Source organism: Echinops telfairi, unplaced genomic scaffold (genome assembly GCF_000313985.2).
Source record: "Echinops telfairi isolate 266 unplaced genomic scaffold, ASM31398v2 ScPeMD7_7469;HRSCAF=8507_0, whole genome shotgun sequence".
Lineage (NCBI taxonomy): Eukaryota > Metazoa > Chordata > Mammalia > Afrosoricida > Tenrecidae > Echinops > Echinops telfairi.
In genome coordinates, this window is record NW_022111372.1 from 53,170,627 (window position 1) to 53,186,901 (window position 16,275).

Genomic DNA, 16,275 nt, shown 5'->3' on the forward strand with positions numbered 1-16,275 from the left:
CACACAGAGGCCTCATTGGTTAGATCTTGATTGACAGGCCAGGCCAGACTCCACCCCTTCACTTGTAATCCTTTCAAATTGACACCAGAGTAACTCCCACAGTTGCTATCTAATCTTCTGAGTTGCCATTATCAATTTGATCCAGACTGTATCTATAACAATTTCATGTAGACTGTTCTTAAAAGAGTATCATACTAAAGGCAGATTTTGTTTTTACTAGTTAAGCTAAACTGTTACCTGGGTTTAAGAAGACTTCAGGGAATACTTTCGGTTTAAAGTTTAATTACCTCAGGGCAATAGTGTCAAGTATTCATCCAACAATCCCAGCTCCAGAAAGTCTAGCGTCCATGAGAATCTGAAATTCTGTTCTATGTTTCTCTACCCCCTCACGTCCCCCGCCCCCCTGCCCCCCAATACACACACCTGCCTTTTCATCAATATTCTTCTGTGGGGTCTTTGACCACCACGCTCAGCAATGGTAGCCGGGCACCATCCGGTTCTTATGATCTCATGAGCTGTGCATGGAGACAATTCACCGCACATTCCACACTGCCCTCCGATTTCCTGGCTCCCCTTCTTCCTGTGTTGCTCCAGGGGAATAGAAACCAATCGCCATGTCTAGATGGCCCCTTGTAAAATATGAAGACCCCCGGCACTGAATGAGGGGCTAGAATAGAAGCACCAGACATGGTATTAAGCCAATTAACCGAGATGTCCTTGTGTGCATTTAAATTTTCTGTTTTCAGGAGGGGATTCCAGGAAGCACTGGTAAATGGGTCAGAGAATCTGGGGAAGGAAGACATTCAACCCAGGGAGCATGATGTAACAGGAGACTGGAACGGGGCCGGGGCGCCCCGGCCTGAATCTCAGGGCCCTCTGGGAGACTGTGTCCCCGCCCTCTCAGCACTGTTCCTCTGAGTGGGAGGGAGCTGAAGCCGTATTTACAGACTTCCTTCTGCTGTTTGAGGGCAACACCCATTGGTTCTTCTGGCCCAACTTGTGAGCAGGGTCATCAACTACTTCTTCTTCTTTTTAATAGTTTTATTTGGACAGAATGCACATATCATACAATTCAATTGTTCGGTCACATCAAGATTTTTCTTTTTAACTTTTATGGTGAATTGGGTGAAGGTGTATATTCCACAGTTCATACACATTCTGGTTCAATTCCTGCACCCAAATCCCTGTGTTGTACCTACCACCCCTTATCCCATTGCCTCTGGATATTTCTGCTTCCGTTTATTTATCTTTCTTTCTCAGGCCTTGGGTAAATACTGCCCATTTGGTGTTAAATGGTTGATTACTTGGGATTGAGTTCAGTACTAGACCTGAAGGGTGACTAAGGGCTACTCTCTCGGGGGTCCCACCGGTCCCTCTTTCTGATCAGAAAATCTGGTCTCTTTTAGGGCTGCGAATGTTTGCAGCCAGAGAGAGCCTGTAGGTAGAGTTCACAGCAGCAGGCAGGCAGAAGGGGCCAGGGGGCCTGAGGAGTGTCTGTCACAGAGACATGAAATTAGATTTTGAACCAGAGACCTGCTTATGCCATCTGTTAAGTCCCTTCAAACTACCCTAGCCAAAGTTTTCCCAGCTATAAAATCCCTTTCTGTTCTGAAAGCCCTAGAGCTGCCTCCCTCTGAGAAGATATATGGAGTCCCAGGGTGGTCTAAACAGGTAACGTGCTCAGTTGCCAACCAGAAGTCTGGAGGTTCAAGTCCACCCAGAGATGCCTGATTAGAAAGACCCTGGTGATCTCTTCTTGAAAATCGTAACCACGGAAAACCCGGTGGAACACCGTGCTGTGCTGGCACACAGCATCAGTCGCAGGGAGGCAGAGCAGACTTCCTGGCCTGGAGACCCAGGAAGTGCCCTCAGAGGACAGTCTCTCAAGTCCGGGCTTTCGCAGGCTTCCCTCCCTCTGTCCACCCATGCTGCATGTCTGTCATCCGAGCTGGGCTTCTGCAGGGTCAGACTGCTCCTGCCAGCTGAGCTGTGTACTTCTAAGCACCGGCATGATTCACGGGTCGGCCGAACGTGGTGTTTATACCACTTGATACTTCCATTATTTAGTTCCACATGATATCATTTGTTTACAAGCGTCTGTAAAAGGCCAGACCCTTCGGAGGCCTTTCTCTTCCCTGGTCTTCTTACCCTGTGGACAACCTTAAGTGCCCTGCTGCTGGGAGAACCCAAGGCTGCTAACGCGATCTCCCCAATGAGTCACTGGCTTGTTACACTTTTTAACATCACCAGGAGTAGAAGGGGAAAAAAAAGAAAACCGCATGGGTCCTGTTGTGCCGCAGTGAGTGATGCGAGTTCAGAGCCCTGGAGCACCCACACTGCAGCATGCTCTTGCTCTCCTAGCTTAGACTCCCTGTCCCCTTCTGTGCATTACATTGTATCTTCCCCCCCAAAAACATGTGGGGATCCTAATCCCTCTTCCTGTGGGTGTGATTCTGTTTGGAAATAGAGCTTTTTTTGATATGCTAATTAGAGTGCACCTGAGTAACAAACAAACTCATCAATCAATCTAGGCTCAGAGGGTCCCGATAGGACAGGGTAGAACTGCCCCGTGGGTTTCTGAAATTGTGCATCTTCATGGGAGTATAAACCCTCATCTTTCTCCTGTGGTACACCTGGTGGTTTTGAATTGCTTACCTACTTTCAGTTAGCAGCCCAATGTACGACCACTATACCGCCAGGGCTCCCATCATGTGAATACGGTGGGTCATCAATCTATTCATTTCTAAGTTATACGAAGAGCAGTCGGGGCACACACACAGGCACACGCCCCACGCCCCACAGCCGGAGAAAGACAGACTCTCTGTGAGGACCCTCTACAAACCAGAAAACCATGGAGCTCCTGGGACTGCTGACATGGCAGAGACTCTGATTTGAACCGTTAGTCTCAGATCTGTGAGAACACCAAGTTCTGGTCCTTGAAGACTCCCACTGGTGGCATCTCTCTTACAACACCACGAGGACATGAAGACATCCCTCAACTCACCTCTCCACCCCCTCGGCAGTAAGACCAGGTACTTTCTTCTAGACCCCAAACCAAACTCACTGCTACGAGCCGACGCCGCCTCATAGTGACCCTGGACTGTAAGTGGGATAGGGATAGAAAGCCCAGTGTTTCTCCTGTGGAGCTGCGGTGGTTTCAAACTGCCGAGCATGCCAACCCTGCAGATGGCAGCCCGGTACATAACCACTACACCACGAGCCTGCCAGCTTTCTTCTCAAGGGCCCATGAAATGCAAAGGAGTGTGTCAGCAGAATGCCATCAGTGACAAAATGTTCTGCCGTCTCATGCATTGGAGACAGGTTGGATGCAGCTGCGGGACTTCTCCAAGCCTTGCCCACTCTGGTGTGTGCGGAGCCTCCCCGCGAGGAGACAGGGAGCAGCTCTCCAGCTAATCTGACACAGAGCGCTCCCCGGAGCTGGGGAAATGCGCTGCAGAAATGAGCTTTTAGGGCAGTGGTTCTCAACCAGTGGGTCGTGACCCCTTTGTGGGGGGGGTGTTGAACAACCCTTTCACAGGGGTTGCCCTGTTCGTAAAAGTAGCAAAATTACAGTGATGAAGTAGCAACAAAAAATAATTTTATGGTTGGGGTGGGGTCACCATAACAAGGAACTATATGAAAGGGTGGCGGCATTAGGAAGGTTGAGAACCACTGTTCTAGGGAAATACTTTTCCTAAACCACGCATTTGTGGGGTGTGCTAGAGAGACTTGTAGTGCAAACACAAAACAAAAACCAGTCCCACTGTCCTCTAGTCAATTCCAACCCCTGACGACCCTCTGTTGGGCTTTGAGGCTGCAAATCTAACAGTAGCGGACAGCCTCATCATTCCCTTGTGCCATGGCTGGTGAGTGAATGTATGAACAGTCCCAGGGTGATGCTGGGGGTCAGGAGTTGGGCTGCTCCCCGAAAAGTTGGTGGTTCAATCCCATCAGCCACTTGAGGGGAGAAAGAGGAGGCTGTCAGCCCCTGTAAAGAGGTCCCGTCTTGGAAACCCTAGGGAGCAGTTCTACTCTGCCTCCTATTGGGTTGCCGAGAGTCAGAACGGACACAGTGGCAGGGGTTGGGAGAGCTATTTGTAGGTGGGCCCAGGGTGGCAAAAATTGTTAAGGGCTCTACTCCTAGCTGAAAGTTTGGCGGTTCAAATATACCCAGAAGTGCTTTGGTAGGTTGGCCTGCCATTCTGCCTCCCAAAGACCCCCGCCTTGGCTGTGGAACAGCACTCCCCCCATGAATCGGAATCGGTTGGACAGATGATCCAGCGCCTCCTTGCATGATTTATTTTATTGAGGACCTCGTATGTGCTGGATGTAGACCACAGGATGACAGCTTTGCCAGTGACTGTGATGACTGCAGGGCATCCTGGGATGGGACCAGTCAGGACTCAGACTTAAGGAGCAGCTAAATCACCGGCAGAACCCAGTGTAAAACGGAAATGCCCGACGGCTCACGGAAGAATGAAGAACTTGAAGAACGGGAGCAGAGAGCATTTAACCAATGGCAGGGGCCCTTCTATGGGTGACTCAGTCCCACACTCACAGTCAATCCTTCCCAGAGTGCACCCCCACCCCACCAATGTGCTGCTCCAGGCACGGCTCCCTCTCTGCATCGGCATCAGCAGGGAGTTGGCTCTGCCAGCTCTTGGTGAATCAGAGGCTGATTAAGCAATATGTCTGGAGATTACCCAGAGGCACCCTGAAATCATGCAAGAGTTGGAGTTTGAATTCCAGCTTTCCTCTTTACCGCTTAAAAACATTGGACTCTGGTGGCCTCATGGGTTACACGTTGGGCTGCTAGCTGTGAGATCAGCAGTTCAAAACCACCAGCTGCTCCGTGGGTGAGCTTTCTCCTCCCATAAAAATTTACAGTCTTGGAAACTCCCATAAAGATTTACAATCTTCTCTCCTCTCCTAGAAACACATTTGGTTCTTTCCTCGCCTGTTAATAGACGTGTAAACTTGAACAAGCTGTGGAAGTGCTCTGAACGTCCGTGGACTCTTGGCAGAGTGGCCGTGATGATCTGTGAGATAATGCACATGTAGAAAAAACAGCGCGTGGCGTCTATGAGCTGCTCAATCAAAGGGTAGCTCGTGATAGTCCCAGCAAGGTCTCAACCTTGCTGAAAGGGATAAAGCTTGATTCTATCCCATTGGAGCCCTGGTGGTGTAGTGGTTATACATCGGGCTGTAATCCTCTTGGTCAGCAGTTCGAAAACACCAGCAGTTCCATGGGAGAAAGACTGGGGTTTTTATTTCTGTAATCATTTACAGTCTCGGAAACCCACAAGGCGTCGCTGTGGGTCAGCATTGTCTCAATGGTTCTGGTGGTATGTTCACCATGCATTGGAATGCGAACTGCAAGGTCAGTAGTTCGAAACTGCTAGCAAGGATTTCTATGCCGGGAAAGTTAGTTTCAGGAAGTCCCAGGGTCAGATCTATCCGGTGCTATAAGGTCTCTATGAGTCATGCTCGACTGGATGGTCATGAGTTTGGGTTTTTGTTTTTGGTTTGGTTTTGGCTCCTGAACATTGGAACCTTCCTTTGGAAAAGGAAATGTAAATCATGGATGTGCTGCAGAGTGGGCACACCCACACATGAAAACCCTTTGCCGGGTGGTACAGTGAGCGTGCTTGCTGCTAACCCAGAAGCTGGAGGTTCAAGGCTAAACAGAGGTACCTTGGAACGGAGGGCTGGTCACAGCTTTGAAGAGCCTATGGAGTACAGGTCTGTTCCGCGACTCAGGTGGGGGTGTGGGTGGGGTGTCCCCAGCAGTTGGAGTCCATTGGGTGATTGGGCTTAAAGCCTTTTGCAGGAGCACATGATTGGTTCAAATGGCTGCCATGATTGCTGTCAATGAAAGGCTGGGAGTTCAAATCTACCCAGTGTGCCTCCAAAGAAAGGCCTGGGACTTGACCTCTGAAAACTCAGTCACTGAAAACCTCCAGGGCAGCTTGATTCTGAGGCACACGGGTCACTGTGTGTCCAAGCTGACTTGACAGCACCTGGTAGTTTTCAGAAACTCTTTGCAAGGGCATTTATAGAGGTCTAAACACAGGTATGTACATGTGTAAATCTGTTTATATATAGCAATAGGGAAATAGATCGAAGTACATATATTTGTATGTTGAGTATTAAGGTAGCCGATTAAGACATTGGTCCTCTACTTAAGTCATCCCTGAATGCAAGAACACTTTGTTCTAATAATCTAGTATTCAGTGATGCTCACTTGCTTAACAAAATTGCAGAAGAAAAAATGGGCACATAAGCAAATGTGATGAAGAAAGCTGATGTTGCCTGGTTATCAAAAGATATAGCATCTGGGGTCTTAAAGGCTTGAAGATAAACAAGCAGCCATCTAGCAGTGAAGCAACAAAGCCCACATGGAAGAAGCACACCAGCCTGTGTGATCATGAGGTGTCGATGGGATCAGACATCAAAGACCCAGAACAAAAAATCGTATCATTGTGAATGAGGGGGAGTGCGGAGTGGAGACCCAAAGCCCATCTGTAGACAATTGGACATCCCCTTACAGAAGAGTCACAAGAAAGAGATGAGCCAGTCAGGGTGCAGTATAGCACTGATGAAACACACAACTTTCTTCTAGTTCTTTAATCCTCACTACCTCCCACCCCTCCACCAACTATCATAATCCCAGTTCTGCCTTACACATCCAGCTATACCAGAGCATGTACATGGGTACAGATAAGAGCTGGACGCACATGGAATCCAGGACAGATAAACCCCTAAGGACCAATAGTGATACCAGGAGGGTAAGGGGAAGATGGGGGGAGAGAGGAGGAACCAATAACAATGATCTACAGATAACCCCCTCCCTGGGGAACAGACAACAGAGAAGTGGGTGAAGGGAGACGTCGGTCAGTGTAAGACATGAAAAAACAATTTATAAATTATCAAGGGTTAATGAAGGAGGGAGGGGGGAAGGGAGGGGAAAAATGAGGAGCTGATATCAAGCGCTTAAGTGGAAAGAAAATGTTTTGAGAATGATGATGGCAACACATGTACACATGGATGGATGTATGGATTGTGATAAGAGCTGTATGAACCTCCAATAAAATGATTTTTTTTTAAAAAGTAAGAAAATGACCCAAAAGTCATGTGGTTGTAAAGAAAAACAAACCCAAAACTGTACAGTGTTGTCTGTGCTTCACAAGCTCGGGCATGTGTTGCTTACCATCCATGAGACGTCCTGTGACGTCAGACATTGTGTGACTTGGACATTGCGGCAATACCATGGCCGGAGTCCACCTCCAATTGTCCCTGTCAGTGTCATTGAAGGAGCCGATGAGGGTGGCAGGATCAGGCCTCCTGTCCCGCCCCCACCAGAGCAGCAGGAGTGGCCTGACCCCGTTGTCCCTGCCTGGTGCTGCCTCTGCAGTGCCCTGGCCACACGACAAAGCCTAGAGCCTGCCCTCCCTATCCCACACTACATCCTCTGCCCGTATGCCATCCTTGGTGTAGGACTGCAAGAGTCTGGCCTGGGGGTCTTTAAAACTATTGGAGGCGGAGCGAGGGGAAAGGGAATAGCCCAAAGGCAAGCTGCTTTCTTCTCAAAACCAAGCCCAAGCAAACCTTTGGACCAGGGGCCTATGTGCGGCTAAGTGGCGCAGACTCCAGGGAAGCGTGCAGGTGGCCTTCTCTTCTTGCCAAGTCTTCCTCGTTCGCCATCTTTGCTAACAGATCTGCTCCTCTGCCGATATGTGGCGTGAGTAGAAACAAGCTGGGCAAGGAGGAAGGGGGCATTCCAGGAAGCAAGCGGCTATGCAATCTTCTCCTGGCTGGCAGGAGGGTGGCACAAGGCGGGAAGAGCTGGTCTCTGCACCCAGGCAGTTTCCTTTGCACTCAATGCCTCATGGGTTTGCCCAAGCTTAGCTGCTAGTGCAAACAGAAGCTAATGGTAAACGGGCCATTTAGTTGTCTGTGGAGTCTTAATCATCCTTCTCGCCCGGTGGCACAAGAGCCCAAGTAATTGATGGCTGGCCTCCACCCAGCCTCAGGAGACTCCAACCCCCCTAGTGCCTTCCACCCCCTCGCCAGCAATCAGGTTTAGCGTGACAATTGCTTCGGAAACAAGAGGCTGGGTGCATGGAACTAATCTCCCTGATTGAAGTCCATTAGTGCCCGTGATATTCTGGTGCCGACAGTTCAGCTCCACTCCACTTCACCAGGTCATGCCCACCGGGTCCCGGGATGACTCAGAGTTAATAGCGGGGAAGACTTTAATGGAGCGGGGTGGGGTGCGGGGGGAGCCTTTGAAGAAGGATAGGGTGTGTCCAGAAGCTTGAAGATTTAATGCACTTTTAATTAAATGTGCTTTAATCGGATTCAACACCAACTATCATGTCACTACAGATAGATTCATTCTATTTGTTCAGTTAATTAGGCGCGTGTATTGCCCAAGTGTAAACTTTGGTGACCAGGAAAGGAGCTTGTCTTCGAAGGACACCCCAGAGTCGGGTTGGCTCTTTCAGGACATGGCTCCAGCGGTGCCCACCCTCCAGTCCCGGAGCTCACTGCTGGGCTCCCATCCACACACCCACACACGGGCACTCGCGTGCACGCACACCCCACACATACAAGTGCACTCTCCCTAGCCTCTCTCTAGAAAGAAGATGGGGGCGGGGTGGCAGAAGACAGGGAATCTGGGCACCGATTGGTTTGGCCTTTGGACAGCCCAAGGGGCTTTCCCTCTTCATCGTCAGCGTCACCGCTCAAAGGGATGACCCTGCCACAGCCTTCTCTATTCAATGCTCCACTTGCACATGCACCTGCGCGGCTGACCCACGGCTTGGGTCAGGTGCACCTTAGTTCTCAAAGTAACCTCCTTGCTTTTCAAGAGTTTAAAATTTCTTTTTCTTTTTTGGGTTTGTTTCCTCCGTTTTAATCTATATTTTAAAATTTAATTTATTTACATTTTTTAATGTATTTTTACTTTTTATTTTTTTTAAAATAATCTTCCAACACTTTAAAAGAGGTCTGGGTAGCAGATTTACCAGATGCGGTGTGTCCCTGGAGTTCTTGACCGCTGCTGCTGGGCATTGGTTGTGGATCCAGGCAAGATGAGGACGTGGAAAGCCTTTCCTCCGTTTATTGTGATGCTATCTGGTGGTCCTGGTGTGAGGATTTTAATTTTCTTTACATTGAACTGCAGTCTATACTGAAGGGTATAGTCTGGTGAACAGAAAATATATTCGAGATAGGAGACGGAAGGCGGCATAATTGATGTAATCAGTCCTAATTGTGGAGTCCTTACTCTGAGCCAGGCATTACACCAGCAGTTAAGTGATTGTCATGGACCGTGTTGTGTATCTCCCTTGTCTCCCTCAAGCATGTTGAAATCCTAAACATGGATGCAATCCTGCTTGGAAATCTGATTTTCTTTTTCATGTGAATGAGGTCCTACTAGAAACAGGGTGGGTCCTCACTCTAATCGTATCCGAGCTGAAGGAGAACTAACTAGACCAAGAGACACATGTCGGAGGGCTGAGAGGCAGGTGATGGAACCAGATGCCTCTATAAACCAGGGACCCTAAGGACAGCAGGCAGCCGCCGGAAGAGAGAGTGGGGAAAAGGCCTGTCCCATAGTCTGCCACATCCTGCACTTGACCATGCAGCCGCCTGCCCTTTGAAGAAAGAACTAGCTGTTCTTCAAGTCACTCCCTTGTGTTTGGGTTGCGGCACCATAAGAAGCCAAGCCATGGACAAAGAGGAAAAGGAAGGCCATGGGTCCTTGCTCCGCAGGCCCTGGCCTTGTGGCAGGAAGGACCCCGGCTTCATGAGAAGTGCTCACAGTCCCAGATCTCTGGTTTACTCTCGAGTCAAATCTGATTTGATGGGGTGGTGCATTTGACCGGGGTGGTTGGCTGAGCAGCAGCCTCCCCATGATGACTGTCCAAGGCTCAGGTGAGCTGCTGAGCCATGTGGGTGGTGGCTGTGGCTGGGGTGCACTGGGCAGGAACCTGGGTGGCTCCCAGGAAAGACAAGAATGCTAACACTGACCTCAACCTCTGGGTAAGATCCTAGAGAAAGATTCTGTCTTTGACTAGAAATTAAATTACATTGACGGCCTGGGCACACCGCTCACTGCATGTCCTCATGAAGGAAACACAGAAGATAGACGTGCTACGGTGAAGTGTAGTGAAGAAGTCAGATGGGAACCAGTTATCAGATAGAATAGCATCTGGGGTCTTAAAGGCTTGTTTGCAAGGAAGCAGCTATCTAAGTGAGATGTCAACTAAGTCCACATGGAAAAAGCACACCAACGTCCATGACCCAAGGTTTATAAATTACGTAATCCAAAACCGACAGAGGGAATGTATCAGAGCTTAAACCGTGAGTGTCTGGCTTAAAGAAGGCTTTATACAAGCTACATTTGCAACTACTGCACAAGAAAGCCGATGGTGATTCCCCTCTCCCCATAATCAAGGGATGGGAAGAAACTAGTTATCAAACAGAGTATTGGAGAGATGGCTATAGGAGATAAAAATGATAAACACGACATGAATGGTTAAAACCTTGTCACCTGATCCCCACCTCTGAGATACTTTGGGCTTGATCTGGTTTTCAAGACTTTGTATGTGTGTGTTTTTTCCATATTGGGGTTTATCTCTGATGTATTTTGTCATTGGGGCAACCCTCTTGAATTGTGGCGATATATATATATATATATGTTTTTCCTTTAAACATTTTATTGGGGGCTCTTACAGATAGAATAATAATCCATAAATCAAGTTGATTAAGCAAACTTGTACATATGCTGCCACCATTATTTTCAAAACGTTATCTTTCTACTTGGGCTTTTTGATACCAGCTTCTCTTTTTTTCCTCCCTCCCCCTGTTTTTCCTTTCTGTTTTGTTTTCTGTCCACAAAACCCAAGATTGATGAACCTACAGAGACAACGAGTTCCCAGGGGTTACGGTGGGGGAGAGGGAGGTACAAGGGATATCGAGGAGTTCAAGAAGGAAGAGGATGTTTGGAGACTGATTATGGTGGCAGTTGTACAACACTGCTCCATGTGATTGGACTATGGAATGGTATGAGACCTGTAAGAGGGCCCAATAAGATGGCTTGGTGCTGGGGGGGGGGGGAGCCTGGGCCCAGCTTACAGTTGCTCCGAAGTCCCGGCCTTGCTCACAGGGGGCGAGACTTCCCGTTGCGCTCTCTCCGGAGGTTGATTTCTACCTGATCCGCTGAATCCGCAGGAGGAAGATGTGGCAGTCTGCTTCCATGCAGACTTGGAGTCTCGGAAATCCACCGGGCACCGGTCCTCTGTCTCCTGAGTGGCGTCAGAATCAACTCCACGGCAGCAGAGGTGGCGTGTCTGCATCTAGATCCACCAGTTTGTCCAAGCTGGTGAGCGCCCCGTGACTCCAACAACAAGCGCCAGCGACTCCCAAACTTGTGTTTTCCAGTTGTGTAAACACAGCTTGGACCACGTACTTGCAAGTCAGGCGGAGGCAGCCAGTGCCCGATGCCAAACAGCTGAAAGAGAAGCAGTCAGAGTGGTGCAAACGCTTTCCAGCAGCCCAGATGTCTGGCATCCCACAAACACCCACTCGGGCTTCCAGCTGTCCCCAGCCCTCTGCCTTTCCTGACACCGTTTGGACATCGACATGGGCTGGGTGTCCGAGAGTGCTAGACACAAATAAATTAAATTAAAAAAAAGACATTGCCATGGAGATGGTTCAGATGCAGCCACCCCACATGGCAAATGCGACGGGTGGAAACTGCTGGCTTGAAATATGCTTCTTGGCTCAGGGGAGAAGGCACAGCAAGAAATCCAAAGGAAAAGAGGGGACTTATGGGAGGGGAAGTGGGGTGTCAGCACCCCATGATCTTTTCTCCACTCCTGACATCGCCATCATTGAGTGACTGCAACCCGACATGGACCAGAGCAGGCAGGGGCTCTACAAGATTGTCAGGGGCAGGTTTTAGGAAGTAGGTTGCCAGACCTTTCTTCTGAGGCTCCTCTAGGTGAGCGCCAAACCCCGACCTTTTATTTAGCAGCATTTGAGATGCCTAGGGACTCCGCTCGGACACCTCTGTACTGAGACCCTGCAGCCATGTCCAGGTGGGAGGGTCCCCACCAAGGCGTGCGATGAAGGGTCTTGAGAGGGCCAATACCTGCTGGCCAGTCCAGAGACACCGAGCTGTCTCCTCTGGAAGCAGCAGAACACGAGCCCTGTAGAGCCTTCCAAATTGCTCAGTAGTCACATTATAAAAGCAAACAAGAAACAGGTAAATTTCATTTTAATATGTTGTATGCAAGCAAAAAGATCCCAAATCAGATTCTTCCAACATGTAACTTGCATGAGAACTTATGAATGAGATAGTTTCTATGTGCTTTATATTTGTACAAAGCTTTTGAGACCTTATTTTTAAAAAGCAACGACGAACACAAACCAACAACATTGAAAAAGCCATTGTCATTGAGGGAATCCCAATGGCTGAATTTTAAGATGTAGTCAGGGCTTTCTGCCAACGCACTTCTGGGTAGACTTGAGCCCAGTGGCATCGCCAGAGTGGGATAGGGGTGCAAATTGCACCAGGCACCATCAAAATGACTGCTTATGAATTTTTTGTGTGCAATATTTCAGCAGAAATTCAACCTTTTCAAAAAAAAATCCCTGTAGTTATTTATAATAACAACAAAAATTTTCTATCCATATACCTACAAGGCTAAAACTCGATGCTAATTCCCTTGGAGAATGGCTTATTAACAAGCTGGGGTTGTAGACAACATAACCTAGTTTGTTAACCAAAAGGAAGACATGAGGCTCCTGCTAATGATGACAGCCTTCAGTATAGATTGCAACTCAAAGCAAACCAAGATCCTCACAACTGGACCAACAGACACCATCATGAAAAATGGAGAAAAGGTTGAAATTGTAAAGAATTTCCACTTGTGTGGACCCACAACCACTGCTCCTGAAAGCAGCAGTCAAGAAATCAAGATTTACCCATTGCATTAGGTAAATCTGTTGCTTAAGATCTGTAAAGTGTTGAAGCCCGCGGGTGTCACTCTGAGGACTAAGGTGTGCCTGACCCAAGCCATGGTATTTTCATTCACCTCACATGCATGTGAGTGTGGACATCCAGGGAGGAAGATCAAAGGAGAATCAGTATGTGTGAATTACGGTGTTGGCAATGAAAAATGAAAGTACCAGGGACTGCCCAAAGAACAAGCAAATCTATCTTGGAAGAAGTACAACCAGCATGCTCCTTAGAGGCAAGGGTGGTGGGACTTCATCTCACATCCTTTGGACATGTTGTCTGGAGAGACCAATCGCTGGGAAAGGACCTCATGAGGGGTAAAGCAGAGTGCAGTGAAAAAGAGGAAGGCCCTTCAGGACATGCTTGGACACAGTGACTTCAACAACGGGCTCAAACACGTGTGCGGATGGCCCAGGACCGGGCAGTGCTTCGCTCTGTTGTGCACAGGGTTGCGATGGGTCAGAACTGACGCGATGGCACCTAACAACAACAACAACAACAACAGCCATTTCTGTTTTGGACTCTCTAATGTGCCTTGCTTAGCGCTGTTGTTAGTACCCCAGTACAGTGATGTTTCAAATCAGTTGGTTTTGTCTGCAAGAAGTATGAGCACATGCACTGCTATTTTTGTCGCTGCTGCCTCTGTCAAATTTTCTGGTGTTTTAGTTATAATATTGGGGAAAGTAGTATTTATGAGTCTATACCAATAACTTTTTTGAGAATGAAGTACTAATTGAAAGAAAAGAAGGACAGAAATATCAAAAGGCTTCTACTCAGTTACTAATAATATTGTAAGTGGTGATTCAATAATAGGAGCCCTGGCGGCATAATGGTTGGGCTGTGGTTTGAAAGGTCTGCAGTTCAAAACCACTAGTTACTTTTGGGGAGAAAGATGGGGCTTTCTACTCCAGTCAAGGGTTACAGTCTTGGAAACCCACAGGGGCAGTTCAGCCTGCCATGTCCTATCGGATCACGACGAGTTGGCATTGACTGGATGGCAGTGAGTTTGGATTTTGGAATGATGTAATACAAAGTAGAAAGGTTTTACAAACCAATTTCACTGTTAATGTTCATAGACTCCAATAAATATTGCATGTAAGCAATTGACAGCTATACAGATGGGTTTTAGAAGTTCATGGAAAAAAGGCATGAAGAGATCATAGGATGTTTTAATGAACTTTTTGAAGCCCCTTCATAGTTAGGATTAAAATGGATAACGGACACTATAGGGATTCTGCAGGGGTTGCGGACACAGGAAGAAGCCTGTGGCTTGTGTGTGTTGGGGGAGTGGTGACATCATGAGTTACCACCCCGGGTGGCAGTGGGTCTACTGATGCCAGTGCGGGAACCCCCAACCTCTGGATTAGCCACCAAGTATGGTAAGTGTTTGGACCACCCCAGGACACCTAGAAATCTCATGGAACACCTCTGACTGGGCAGCCACATTCCCAAGGATTGGAGACACGAGGCCAACAGCTGCGGTGTTGGACAGTAAGTTGGCATTTGTGGGCTGCCCCCACTTTCCCCCAAACATAGAAGAGGGAAAAGGGGCAGGGGGAGAAGGAGAGAGAGAGACAGAAAGAGAGAGAGTGAGAGAGGTATGACGCCAGGCAGATCCTGTCAGGTTAACGCTCATAGCAAAGTGAATGCTAACAGCGGTTCCACTTAAGCAAGCACCAAATAAGCAAACATTCTTTAAATAAACAGAAATGGAGTATATTTCAGGAACCTATTTATTCTTTGGGTCACGGAGGAGGTTAAGCAAAAATTTGTGTTTAAAAAGTCTCCCACAGGACCCCCCTCTGCCATGTGCCTGGACGAGCAGTTGTGTGAGGGGCTTCTGAGGGGGTGGGAACTGTGGGCTGGCGGACACCAGGGCCCCCAGACACCCCCTGCTGCTGCAGCAGGCCGGCCATTTCCAGTTCTGGCAGTCAGGTGCCAGCCTTGCAGGAGGATCTGCAGACATCCCCACCCTCCCCTGCCCCAGCCCCGTCGGAGTGACTCCAGGAGATTAGGGGTTTTCCGGTGAAGTTTGCTATGCAAACTTGCAGGCTGTGGATTTGCATACAGCTCACTGACAGCAATTACAACAGTCAACTGGACAAACCTACCCTTCATCAACGCAATTTCTCCATCACATATTTAGAGTTGATCATTTATTCACTTAATTCCTGATTCATTCTTTCACATACTGTCTTAGGCTGGGTTTCCTGCGAAGCACACAGGAAACGTACTAAGAGTGTTTTGCGGGCCACCACCCGAAAGGCTGGCGGTTTGGATATACCCACAGTTTCTTCTTAAAAGAGCACAATGCTCAGAGGGCTGGCCTTTTCATTTTCTTTCTGTTTTTTTACTTAGTGAAACTACTGTTTAGCCTTTTTAAAAATAAATAATTTCATTGGCATATACTTCATATATCATACCATTGCTCAAACATATTAAGAGGATGTGACCATTGCCACAACCCATCTTGGAACAATTTCTTCTCACACTCACTGTTCTTAGCTCCCCGGTCTCCCCAGTCTCCCTGCCACGCCCCAGTCCAACTACTGTCTCTATACTTCTACCTTTCCTGGAGTTCATATACAGACAATCATACAAAACAAAGAGCACAGTCATACAAAATCATAAAAAGTAAGCAAACAAACAAAAATACCCCAACAACGGTGATTTGACAAAACATATGTTAAAAATGGAAGCAACTCAAAAATGGACTGAAAGGGAAATCAAATTATAGGGTGTTGCATTTTAACCTAACTAGGTCTGCCATAATCGACTTTACAATGCTCTCCGTATGGTAGCAAGGTTATTCACATCCCTCAACTATGGTCAGAAGGAATTCAGTGGAGACTTAATCCGTGTGGGAACCCTGCAAATGAATTTTGGGTTTCCACAGTTATCTATAGCCTTCTGCTTATTGGGTATTCAGAATTGGAGCTCAGATACCATTCCCTCCTTCGGGTTGGGATTTTGTTATTCATAATCCTTCGATCTGGTGTGCTTCTTCCATGTGGACTTAGTTGATGCCTTCCTTAGGTGGGTCCTTATTTTAAGACAAGACTTAAAGAGCCCACACACTATTCTTCCTGATAGGAGGGAACCATCTAGTTTCTTTACCACCCTTTGCTTTTGCACCCAGATCTTCAGTGATCTCTTCATGAGGGCATTTATTGAGCAGGGCCATGCCATAAGAATTAGTTGTTTTTAAATTAGGGCTAGAGTTAAGTCTGAGCCTTGGGGATTTT